Source organism: Mirounga leonina, unplaced genomic scaffold (genome assembly GCF_011800145.1).
Source record: "Mirounga leonina isolate KUSES-001 unplaced genomic scaffold, KU_Mleo_1.0 Mir_204, whole genome shotgun sequence".
Classification (NCBI taxonomy): Eukaryota; Metazoa; Chordata; class Mammalia; order Carnivora; family Phocidae; genus Mirounga; species Mirounga leonina.
In genome coordinates this window covers 24218590-24229438 of record NW_023270513.1, presented here as the reverse complement: position 1 = coordinate 24229438, position 10849 = coordinate 24218590, and the positions used below count along the sequence as shown (strand labels likewise).

General features: G+C 34.4%; 1 pseudogene; it reads right to left on the bottom strand.

The window, feature by feature from the left end:
* Window positions 1-9367: 9367 nt before the first annotated feature.
* On the bottom strand, window positions 9368-9482 carry LOC118026098 (annotated as a pseudogene).
* Between the last annotated feature and the right edge of the window lie 1367 nt (window positions 9483-10849).

Below are 10849 nucleotides of genomic sequence, written 5' to 3'. Positions count from 1 at the left end.
AGGGGAGAAGCAGGTTCCCCATTGAGCAAGGAGCCCAATGTGGGGCTCAATCCCAGGACCCTGGGATCATGAGCTGAGCCAAAAGCAGCCACTTAACAGACTGAGCCACCCAGGCACCCTACAATCTCATATGTTTAAATAAAAGATAGTAATCAGTTTGTTCTTCAATTTATATTATGTAGGTATAACTATACAAAGGTCGACACAGAATTCTGCACATGATTGCTTTGGTAGCTGCTGATAAAGGTACAACTAGATTATGAAATAATTGACTTGGTTAATTATAATAGTCCAAATAAATGGATCCACCTTGACATTATTTACTCATTTCAAGCTGTTCTTATAAGACATTGTATTATAGTGCTTCCTACAGTTTGCCAAAACAAATCACCCCTACTTGATTCAAGCTTTCTCTGTAGACATGATTTTAGTTTTAATTTTAGAACAGATTTGACAAATAATTTCTCTCTATGGCTGTACACTAAGCACTTATATGCCCCGTCAGAGTCTATTATGACTAAATAAAGCACATTGTAGACTATTCTTAGTACAGTGTAAGAAAAGTAGCACTTGCAGGTAATTTTTGAGTTATCCAAATGGCTAACAATTACCTTTTTGCTCTTCTTATTAAAAAGAACAAAACTGATAGGTATTTTTCAAGCCTCAGTGTCTGGTAAATCATTGATCAAATTTTTAAGAGAATATTTGCATTGAAATGAAGAAAGTTAATCTTATCTATTACTGCATTTCTTAAAATTATGTTTAAATAAGATTTAGTAAACAATTATGTTTTTTAATTCAATTGATACTGAAATGTAATTTGTATGGCCTTCTAAAGAAAGGTTAAAATTAGAAAATGGTTAATCCTTTTTCTCTTCTTACAATTAACATGGTGACTTAAGGAAGTTAATTAGCCGAATATTTTTACTTTCTCAGTATTCTCTCTCTCAGATGGTTCATCCTTTAAACATGAGATATGGGAACATTGATCTATATAATGATCTATATACTTTCTGAAATTTGAACAAATAATAATATCATTAAAAGAATAAAATAGAATCTTCCATTTTTTTTAAGGTTTTAGTTATTTATTTGACAGAGAGAGAGATAGCGAGAACAGAAACACAAGCAAAGGGAGTGGGAGAGGGAGAAGCAGGCTTCCTGCAGAGCAGGGAGCCCAATGCGGGGCTCAATCCCAGGACCCTGGGATCATGACCTGAGCTGAAGGCAGACGCTTAACGACTGAGCCACCCAGGAGCCCCGAGTCTTCCATTTCTGAGAGCAAGTCATAAAAGTAAATTTTAAATTATGGTGCTGTAATGGATATGTGTTCCACTTGGCTGGGCCACAGTGCCCAATATTTGATCAAACATTATTCTGGATGTTTCTGTGAAGGTGTTGTTTTTTTGGATAAGATTAATATTTAAATCAAAGATTTTTAGTAAAGCAGATTACCCTGTATATTGTGGGTGGGTCCCAACCAATTTGTTGAAGACCTTAACAAAATAAACCCTGATCTCTCCCAAGCAAAAACGAATTCTTCCAGCAGACTGTTCTTGAATTCAAACTGTAACCCTTCCCTATGTATCCAAATGTGTGTGTGTGTGTGCACATTTTTTGTGTGTGTTTCTTCAGAGAACCCTGACTAATACAGGTACCTTTTGTTGTAAAGTTACTTAACTTCTCTCAGTGCCTGGCTGGCTCAGTTGGTGGAACATGTCACTCTTGATCTCGGGGTCATGAGTTCAAGCCCCACATTGAATGTGGAGCCCACTTAAAAAAAAAAAAGTTTAAAAATGTTTGAAGTTACTTAACTTCTATGATCTTCAATTTACTCATCCATAAAGTGAAGCTAACACATTTATATTGCAGGGTAGTTGTAAGAATGAAATGAGATATGTATGCGCACACCTTACTGAATCATAAAGAACTGTTTTGTCTCTTTTTCTTTCAGGTTGTCAGCATATGTATGTGATGCAGTGAAATATCACTACCACTGATTCACACCAGAGTACAGGTCACTAGAACATTATTGAATAAATGGCCTTCTAGCATCTTAGTCATGAACTTTCATCTAACTCTTACCTCAGTGCCCTAGGATTCCTTGGGACTTCCCTGTTGCACTACAACAACATGATACCCCAAATTAAGTGAACTGTGGATCATATCATCTTGCCAGACAAGCCTGAAAATAAAAATAAACATGCAAACAAGCCACAAACAGAGCAGTGTCCAAATTGTGGTATAATTAGGGTTATAAATCACTAAATTGTATATTAATGGTCAGAAAGTCATAGGGCAGTCTAGAAAGTTGGTCAGAACTAGGAGCAAATAGATCCAAATCATATGTAGAGAATAATTTTCCAGCACTGCTCTTTAATTTTGAAATAAACTCTGGTAAAATTGAAGAAAGAGTGATGGACTTAGATTCAGAAGACCTGAGGTTGAACTGGTTCTCCATTTACTAGCTGAGTAACTTTGAGCAACTAATTTTATTTCTTGGAACAACAGTTTTCTTAACTGGATGACTGTGGTGAGCAAAAATGAGATGAGACTTTATTTGGCACCTACTAGTACATGGTACATTGTAGGTAATCAATACATATTTTTTTGACATTATGAAAAATACACTGGATTTTTTATTACAAATGTAATATATGCTCACTCTAATAAATATATAAAAATATTGCATTATTTTATTTAACCATGTGACATTGGCATCTTTCTGTGTCAATACATGTAGAAATTGTCTTTCTTTTCAATAACTAAATCATATGGATGCACTATGTTATATCTAACTGTACAATCTGTATTTCTTCATGACTGTTGTATTGTTCTTAAACTCTGGCAAGAATGGTCGTTGCTGAGGAACCTGTGCATTAAAGGGCCTCACTCTAGCACTCCTTCTGTTCTTCCACTCCCACAGAGTAAAGAGCATATGTGGCCAAGGGGAAGTTCCCACCAAGTTCCTGCAACATCTTTTAGATAACACTTTGTTATTTGGGATCCCAGTATTCCCTTCCCAACTTCTCTGAGCCCTCTTCTGGTCCTAAGCCTGTACCTGTTCTCTTACTGTCCACACCATTGGGCCAAAAGTGTCTAAGGAACAACTGCTTGCACAAGTTGAAAATGGACTATTAAGTGAGGGCTTGGGAATTCCTAGGTGTGCTACAAGGTTTTTTTTGAGTGGGACAAAGCTGTGTGTGATAGAAGAAGGGGAGTGGACCATAGGCCAGGGCTCTGTATAATAGCTCTTTCTGTATTTCTATGTTTTGGTGCAGAATTCTGAAGATCCCCCAAATTTTAAATTTATACTTGGTCTTTCAGGTCATTTTGAAAGTATACTTATCAAGGAAAGCAAATAAAGATTTTATGTAACATTTTGTAATCATTTAAATATTTAGACATGTGGTGTATGGGCAGCCATTTTGTACTTTTGTCTGAAGCTTCAGAAATATTTGTGGTGTGCTTGCATCATTAGGATATAGGCTTGTGGAGCGTCTGTCTTCAGCTCAGGTCATGATCCCACCTGGGATTGAGCCACATCAGGCTCTCTGCTCAGCGGGGAGCCTGCTTCTCCCTCTCCCTCTGCCTGCCACTCTGGCTACTTGTGTTCTCTCTCTCTCTATCAAACAGATATATAAAATATTTAAAAAGATATAGGCTTGTATTATACATATAATCTTAATGGATTTTATACTATTTGAGGGACAGAAATATGTCTTGTAACACTTTGTATTTTCTATTGAGATTAGCATAAAATCCTTCATTTAGTAACTAATTAATAAATGTTTGTTGAATAAATTGATGAATGAGTGATTTTTCCTGGTACTTATTACATTAGCTTGAACCCAGTAGACATATTAATATATATTGTTGAGTTAAAAAAAAATCAGTCTTTTTTGGAGTGCCTATGTGGCTCAGTTGGTTAAGCATCCAGCCTTTGCTTTTGGCTCAAGCCATGATATTCCATCAAGAGATTAAGCCTTGCCTCAGGCTCCACAATCTGCGGGCAGTCTGGTTCCCCTCTGCTCCTCTGCCTGCTCACACACACACACACACTCTATCTCTCTCTCTCTAAAATAAAGAAATAAATCTTTAAAAAAATCAGTCCTTTTATTTCCTTTGTAGAAAGTTTTTATTTTTGCTTAAGCATTAATACTTAAACAACATAATTAACCAGTAGAATCTACTTGAAATACACAAATACACACGCACACACACACACATACACAACACTACATCCAACAGCAAAATACACAATGTTTTCAATTGTCCACAGATTGTTCATGAAGATAGTCCATATTATGAACCATAAAAAAGAAACTCAACAAATTTAAAATAATTGAAATCATATAGTGTGTTCTGTGACCATTGTAGTATCAAATTAAAAAAATAACAAGAAAATCTACAAACAGTTGGAAATGAAAAAAATATATACTTCTAATTAACCTGTTGGTCAAAGAGAAAGTTTCATTGAAGTAAAAATAATACATAGAATTGAAAAACAATGAAAATTCAACATATCAATATACATGGGATGCCTCTAAAGCAGTTCTGACAAAACAATTTTTACCACTAAATGGTTATGTTGGAAAACAGGAAATGTTTTTGATAAATAATCTAAGATTCTATGTCAAGAAACAAACAAAACATAGCAAAATAAATCCACAGCAAGCAAAAGGAAGGAAATAATAAAAATAGGATCAGAAATCAATAAAATTAAAACAGGAAAATAAAACAAAGTTACAAATAATCAGTTCTTCAAAAAATCAATACATTTGATTAACCTTTAGCAAGACTGACAAATACGAGAAAGAGAGAGAGAAGACACAAATTACCAATATCAAGAATCAGACAGGGGATATCATTAAAGCTTCTGCAGATATTAAAAAGATAATGAAAGAGGGGCACATGAATGGCTCAGTTGGTTGAGCACACAACTCTTAATTTTGGCTTAGGTTGTGATCCCTGGGTTGAAAGATGAAGCACTGTTTTGGGCTCAGTGGGGAGTCTGCTTGAGATTCTCTCCCTCTCCTTCTGCTCCTCCTCCCAGTCATGCTCTTTCTCTAAAATAAATAAATAAATATTTTTAAAAAAGACAATGAAGGAATACTATGAACAATTTTACACTCATAATTTCAATAACTTAGAGGAAATTGGACCAACTGCTTGAAAATCACAAAGTATTAACCCTCAAGCAAAATAAAATAGACAGTCTGAGTAGTCCTAATAACCATTAACTGGGGAGCCTGGGTGGCTCAGTCATTAAGCATCTGCCTTCGGCTCAGGTCATGGTCCCAGGGTCCTGGGATCAAGCCCCACATTGGGCTCCCTGCTCCACGGGAAGAGCTTCTCCCTCTCCTACACCCTCTGCTTGTGTTCCCTCTCTTGCTGTGTCTCTCTCTGTCAAATAAATAAAATCTTAAAAAAAAAAAAGAAATCTTTGGGCACAGATGGTTTCACTGGAGAATTCCACAAAACTATTTAGAGAAAAATTAACTCCAATTTTGTACAATCTATTCCAGAAAATACATGATGAAAAAACACTTCCTAATTCATTTTATGAAGTCATTATTACATGGATACCAAAACTAAACAAAGACAGTACTGAAAAAGGAGATCTACAGAACAATAGCCCTTCTGAACATAAATTCAAAGTTACTCAACAAAATAATAGCAAATTGAATCCAGCAATGTACAAAAATAATTATACAGAATTGTACATACTGACCAAGTGGGATTTATCCCAGGTATACAGTCTGGTTCAACATTAAAAAATCAATTAATTCTCCATATCAACCATCCAAAGAAGAAAAAAAAAATATGATCTTTTCAACTGAGGAAAATACTTTACCAAAAAAGAAATACAGATGGCAAATAAGAACATGAAAAAAAAAAGGCAAACCCAACATGCACTCATGATAAAATCTCTTAAACTATGAATAGAGTGGAGCTTCCTCGATTTGATAAAAATTATCTACAATAAAACCTCCATACCCAGAATCAACCAAACAAACAAACAAACCTTACAACTAACATAATACAAAAACATTTTAGAATTAATATATGATTTCAGCAAGTTTGTATGATACAAAATTAATACACATATACAAAAGAGCAGTAATTTGCATTTCTGTATGTCAGTGAAAATTGAAAACCCAAATCAAAACATGCAGTACTATTTACAATAACCACAAAGATAAGTTAAATTGTTAGGTATAAAATTAACAAAACATGTACAGGACCTTTATGCTGAAAATTATAAAATGCTGAGGAAGGATATTAAAAAAATAAATAAATAAATGGAGAGACATACCACGTTTGTCTCTCAACATAATAAAGACTTCAACTGTTCCTAAATTGGCCTTTATGTTAATGCAATTTTTACCAAAATCCTAACAATTTTTTATAGATAAGAACAAACTTAAAATGTATATTGAAAGCATGCAATACATATGCACATACAATTGCTACATATGAAGAATAAAATGGGAGGAATTACTCTACCAATATTAAGGTCTACTATATAGCTACTATAATCAAGACAGTGTGGTATTGTTATAGGGATAGACACATAGATCAAAGGAATAGCCTAGACAACCTAGAAATTAACCCACATAAACATGCTCAGTGGATTTTTGATAAAGGTGGAAAAGCAATTCAATGGAGGAAAGATGACAGTCTTTTCAATAAATAGTGCTGAAGCAATCAACTAAAAATCTCATACCTAATCCAAAATTTGACTCAAATGAATGAGACATAAATGCAAAATACAAAACTATAAAATATTAAGAAACAAAACATTGGAAACAATCTTTTAATCTAGAGCTAGGGAAAGAGTACTTAGACATGGCACCAAAAATGTGATCCATAGAAGGAAAAATTGATATACTGGACATCATCAAAATTAACAAGTTTTGCTCTTTAAAGCACCTATGAAAAAGTTGAAAATACAAGCTACTGACTGGGAGAAAATATGTGCATACTACATATCCAACCAAAGACTAATATTTAGAATATATAAAGAACTCTCAAAACACAGCAGTCAAACAAAAAAATCCAATTAGAAAATAGGCAAAAGACACAAACAGATGTTTCATCAAAGAGGATATACAGATCTCAAAGGAGCACATGAAGAGATGTTCAACATCTTTACCTGTATTAGTCTTTGTTCTCCAGAAAAGCAAAACCAGTATGATGTGTATATATAGAAAGAGATTTATTTTAAGAAACTGGCTTACAGTTTTAGAGTCTGGCAAGTCCAAAATTGGCAGAGTGGGCCAAGAAGCTAGAGACCCAGGGAAAAACCAATGTATCAGTCCAAGTCTGGAATTTGTCTGCTGACAAAATTTCTTCTTGCTCTTGTGAGGAGAGTCTTTGTTCTATTAAGGTCTTCAACCAATTGGATGAGGCCCACGCATAGTATGGAGGGAAATCTGATTTATACAAAGTCCAAAAGCCTACTGACTTAAATGTTAATCTTATCCACCCTACCCCTTGCCCCAACAAAAAAGAAAAAAAAAAACTTACAAAGATATCCAGAATAATCTTTGACAAAAATGTGAGTACTATGGCCCAGACAGGGTGATACATAAAACTGACCACCACATAACCCATTAGAGAAATGAAAATTAACACCACAATGTGATATTAATATATATCTATCAGAATGGGTAAAATAAATAATGGCAGCACAAAATGCTGGCCAGGATGCAGAAAAACTGGACCATTCACCATTGCTGATGGGAAAGGAAAATGGTATAATCACACTAGAACATAGTTCAGCATTTTTTTAATAATATGAAACTTTCAATTACCATATGACCCAGGAATTTCACTCTCAGACATTTATCCTAGATAAATCAAAACTTTGTCCACTCAAAAATATGTAAACAAATGTTAGAGGTTTGTCCATAATAAGAAAATAAACTGAAGACAAGTCAGAAGTCCACCGACAGGTGAATAATTAAACAAATGGGTTATGGCACAAAAACAGACACATAGATCAATGGAACAGAATAGAAAGCACAGAAATGAACCCAAAACTATATGGTCAACTAATCTTCAACAAAGCAGGAAGGAATAACCAATGGAAAAAGGCAGTCTCTTCAACAAATAGTGTTAGGAAAACAGGACAGAAACATGCAAAAGAATGAAATGGGACCACTTTGTTACACCATACACAAAAATAAATCCAAAATAGACGAAAGACCTAAATGTGAGACAGGAATCCATCAAAATCCTAAACAAGAAATTGGCAGTAACCTCTTTGACATTAGCCACAGCTTTTACTAGATATGTCTCCCGAAGCAAGGAAAACAAAAGCAAAAATAAACTATTGGGACTTCATCAGAATAAAAAGCTTCTTCACAGCAAAGGAAACAGTCAATAAAGCTATAAGGCAAACTTCAGAATTAGAGAGAACATTTGCACATGACATATCTGATAAAAGGTTAGTATCCAAAACCTATAAAGAATTTATACAACTCAACAAATACCTAAAAACCAAATAATCCAGTTAAAACATGGGCAGAAGACATGAATAGACATTTTTCCAAAGAAGACATACAGGTGGCAAACAGACACATGAAAAGATTATCGACATCACTGATAATCAGGGAAATGTAAATCAAAACTACAATGAGATATCATCTCACACCTGTGAGAATGGCTAAAATCAACAACACAGGAAACGACAGGTGTTGACAAGATGCAGTTGGTGGGAAGGCAAACTGTTGCAGCCACTGTGGAAAAGAGTACAGAGTTTTCTCAAAAAGTTCAAAATAGAACTATCCTACGATCCAGTAGTTGCACTATTAAGTATTACCTGAAGGATAAAAAATATTGATTTGAAGGGATACCTATACCCCAATGTTTATAACAGCATTATCAACAATAGACAAATTATGGAAAGAACCCAAATGTGTATGGAAAAAGATGTCATATACACAGGCAGACACACACACACAGACGCAGACACACACAGACACAGACTGGAATATTACTCAGCCATCAAAAAGAATGAAATCTTGCCATTTACAACGATGTGGTTGGAGCTACAGAGTATTATGCTAAGTGAAATAAGGCGGCCAGGGAAACAAACTCAAATACCATATAATATCACTCATATGAGGAATTTAAGAAAAAAAACAGATGAACATAGGGAAAACAATAGAAAGACTAACCAGGAAACAGACACTTAACTATACAGGACAAACTGAGGGTTGCTGGAAGGGAGGTGGGCTGTGGGATGGGTATTAAGGAGGGCACTTGTTGTGATGAGCACTGGTTGTTGTATGTAAATGATGAATCACTAAATTCTATACCTGAAACTAATTTTACACTGTATGTTAACTAACTGGAATTTAAATAAAAACTTGAAAAAATATTAAATGAATCAACAACAATACGTTTTCAATTAGCAATAATCACGCCTCGGATAAACCTCATTGGCTACGATACTGCCACTGCGCAAAGCTATGAATCAACAACAATAACAACAAAATGTGGTATATACATACATGGAATAATGGTCAGCAGTAAAAAGTAATAAGCTATCAATATATGCAATGTCTTGGATGAATCTCCAGGGATATTCTGAGTGAAAAAAAAAATCAATCCAACAAGATTATATACTGTATAATTCAATTTGTGTAACATTTTTGCGAAGACAGTGTTTTAGAAATGGAGAACAGATTAGCAGTTATCAGGGATTAGAGAATGGTGGGCAAGAGTGAAAGAAGGAGATACCTGTGATTATAGAAAGGCAACATGAGGTATCCTTGTGATGATGGAACTCTTCTGGAAGTTGACTGTGGTGAAAATGCACCTATTTAAATATACATTATTCAATGATATTGCACTAAACATCCCTTCACACACACACAAAGACATACAAAGAGTACAAGTGGGGAGATCTGAATAAGATTGTTGGATTTATCAATATCAACAACCTGGTTGTGCCATTGTACCATAATAATTTTATAAGGCATTTTTTAAATTTGGGGTGCCTGGGTGGCTCAGTCATTAAGGGTCTGCCTTCGGCTCAGGTCATGATCCCGGGGTCCTGGGATTGACCCCCACATCGGGCTCCCTGTTCAGCGGGGAGCCTGCTTCTCCATCTCCCACTCCTCCTGCTTGTGTTCCCTCTCTCCCTGTGTGTCTCTCTCTGTCAAATAAATAAATAAAATCTTAAAAAAAAGACATTTTTAAAGTTTATTTATTTATTTATTTTATTAATCTTTACACTCAATGTGGGACTTGAACCCATGACTGGATCTCAAGAGTTGCATGCTCTTCCAACTGAACCAGCCAGACACCCTAATTTTCTAAGAGGTTACCATTAAGTGAAACTGAGTAAAATGTACATAGTATCTCTCTGTATTATTTTTTAACAAAATGTAAATCTATAATAATTTCAATGCAAAAAAATTTAATTTAAAAAACTGCACTAGGATAATTTCATATAATCAAGATTTCAAAAAATACCATAAGTGGGTGTACTGCATGATATGTGAATTATATTTCAATAAAACTATTTTTGAAAAGTATAAGAATCTGGAGAAATAAAATTACTCCAAGGTCTTTTATAATTGTCCTGTATATAAGTTAAAATGAAGATTTAAGGAAAGGAGAAGTCATAGTGGTGATTGTTGAAATCTACTAAACAGACAATTAAATCATATTAAGAGTTGTGACTAAACAAAGCAAATGCCAAAAATAGCTCCTGACTGTAAATTTAAAAAAATAAAAATGTAATAATTTAATGATAGTTATATTGCCCAAATTTCTAAATTATATTAACAAAAAAAAAAAACAGGAATTTTAAGAAAGAAGTGGATAAAGT